The 2,801-nt window shown below is 43.4% G+C and overlaps 1 pseudogene; it reads right to left on the reverse strand.

Annotated features, from left to right (window-relative positions):
• Positions 1–432: 432 nt before the first annotated feature.
• Positions 433–1,263, reverse strand: LOC106005388 (annotated as a pseudogene).
• Positions 1,264–2,801: the final 1,538 nt, after the last annotated feature.

Raw genomic sequence — 2,801 nt, forward strand, 5'->3', positions numbered from 1 at the left:
ATTGGGTCCATGATGCCGTCTTCCCCCATCAGATTCCTTTATTTGCAGAATTTTGGATTCAATCTTTCTCTATAACACAGGTGGTATTTATACAAAGGCAATTTCAGTAGCTATATCATTCTATCCTATAAGATCAGGAAAGCAGAAAAAGGGTTTCTACAGAAAGAGGGAAAGAAATACATATTAGGCATACAGAGAAGAGCATGGCTGAAAGGCAGCAGAAAGACTGCTAGTATTCCCTTCTCTGACTCCACCATGTTCCTGAGGCCCAGATGCATGATGGTTCTTGGAGCCCCAGAGACCCCAGTATATTCTTAGCATTCATTCCCATTTTGTGTTGAAGTTGGGTTGAAATTTAGTTGGGTTGGAAAAAAGTTGTTTTTTTTGTTTGTTTGTTTTGTTTTGTTTTGTTTTTTCAGATAGAAACTTGTGCTTTAATATATCTGTGTGTGTGTGTGAGTGAGTGTATGCATGTGTCGAACGACTGTCTCCAGGGCCTCAGCGCTGGGCCTCTGTCCTTGTTTTCTGCTCATCCTCGAAGCCAGTGCAGGCCCCCTCCCTGGCAGGCCGGCCCTGCCCCTGGGTACCCCGGCTGGCGGGGGTCAGTCTTTGGTACGATGCGGACACTTTGGTGTGCCGGGGGCGGGGTGGGGGAGCCACGCAGCTCTCATCATCTCTGCGATGCCAAGAGGAAGATGACCATGGGCCCCCAGAGCTGTGGGTGGGGCTGGCGGGGGGCTCCACTGCCCGGCATCACCACCACTTTGTTGAGATCCATCTGCTTCCGGGGACACTCTCCCTTCTTCAGTGTGACGTCATCTACGGCGATAGCCCCCAGGTAGCCAGAGCCTCGCACCCCCTCAAAAATAATCTGGAAGGGCCCGCTGGGTTGATGGGCACGTGCGCCTGCTGCCATACGTTGCCCTTATTGCCACTGAGAGACCAGGCGTGTGTGTCCAGGGCCCCTTTGTTCGGGGACCGCACCAAGAGGTTGAGGGAGCCGATGTGCTTCCCGTACATGTGGTAGAAAAAGGAGACGCAGTAGAACTTAGCCCTGGCATTGTACAAGGGACTCACCAAACGGGCTTGGTCCCCCAGCTCCCGGGGCCTTGATGTCTCGATGAACATGTAGTAGCCCTCAAGGGTTGCAACCAAAGAGTAATAAATAAGAAGGGGAAGACAGTAACAACTTTTCTGAGCTATGGACTCTGCCTGGGAGAAATTCTGAGTAGAGACGAGAGGGCGTCCCTTTTCTCCTGGCATCTGGATGAGCGTGGCGTGGTCCAGAGGCTAGGGTGGCAAAATGCATAATCCAGGGGTTTAAAAAGTCTTTCCAGAAGTTACCAGATGGGAACACTTTTTAGAGGATCATTTTCCAGATCCTCAAAGTTCATACTTACTTTTTTTTAAAGTTGATCTGTTAGGCGATCTCCTAACCTGAGATCTGACCTGACCATTCTCCTTTGCCACACCTCTCTTCACAGACTCTCATGCCCTGCCCCTTCATCTGAAATTGGTATGGTAGTTATCCCAAGCTGTGAAACCTCTTGGGTGCCAAACAAAGGAACAATTTGAGAAGTGAGGCTGAGAGAGCATCACATGGTAAAGCTAGAAAGGCATGAACGAAAATATCGGAGGAAAGTATTCTGTCTTATCCAAGTGAGAGACTCATGGCTATGTTCCTGTCACTTTATCTATCTCCCCAAAACCACACATTAGTTATGTCTTCACATTCAGAAGTTAGATGATAGTGGGGATGCATATTTACATGTTTATTGTGATTGAAAAACAAAATCAGGTTTTGGATTTTTTTCTTCCTCACAGAAAGCCTAGTTTAGATTATTGGTTTCACAATTAAGAACTGATTTTGCCAACTAAATTCCTTGGCAGATATTTTTCCTCTAAATAAGTTAAATTTGTCACTCTAATGGTTTAATAGAAAATATTTAACACACAAATACAATACATAATTTGCTAGAACATACAATTATGTGCAGCTATTAAAGCTTCAATATAAATTTTTACCTTACAACTGAAAATATAATGTTTAAAATTCATTTTAGGAGATACCCAAGCAAAAACTATATGATACGTCTAGATTACCAAAATGTATCCATCCAGATTAAGTCACTGTGATCAAGTCAAACTGACCAAACACATTTTTTTTCCTTTTTATACTCTTGAAAACCTTGTGATCCTAAGACTACAACACTTGGATTAGCTGAATCACCAGGGTATAAAAGCATTCGCTCATTTCTTATTTGAACATGTGAAAGTAAACCAAGTATACTAGCTACCTGAAAGGTTGTAGTTTTTGATATTCGAGGGAAAAGGAATAAAAATAAACTTTTTAGTTGTTTTATAATTCTACATATTAACATCAAACTTTAATAGTATAGTTAACAGAATATATCCTATATATTTATTTTTTCATACTGTTTAAGTGGGTATTTTTGTCTATCTAAGTTTATCTAAGAGCAAAGCCCGAGATAGAGATCCTTTTCAAATGATTTAGTGAAAAAGAGCCCTCAAGAGAAAGATTAAGGAAAGCAGGAAGGACAGGAAATAAAAACTAAGCAAGAGAGAGGTCCTAACTGGTCATTAGCTTCAGGCTAATCCCACTGAAAAGCTCTGAGCCTGAACCACACCACAGAATGAGACACCCATGTTGCAGGGAGATGGCCTTTTGGCCACATTAGCCAAGATCTCTGGGCAAGTGGCAGTTCCTGTGTGACTGACACTTTGGGGGCAATTCTCTGGAGAAGAGGGCCACTGTCAGTCAAAACTCACAGCTGATGGAG

This window comes from Mustela putorius, unplaced genomic scaffold, assembly GCF_011764305.1.
Source record: "Mustela putorius furo isolate JIRA1106 unplaced genomic scaffold, ASM1176430v1.1 tig00003871_pilon_pilon_pilon, whole genome shotgun sequence".
NCBI lineage: Eukaryota > Metazoa > Chordata > Mammalia > Carnivora > Mustelidae > Mustela > Mustela putorius.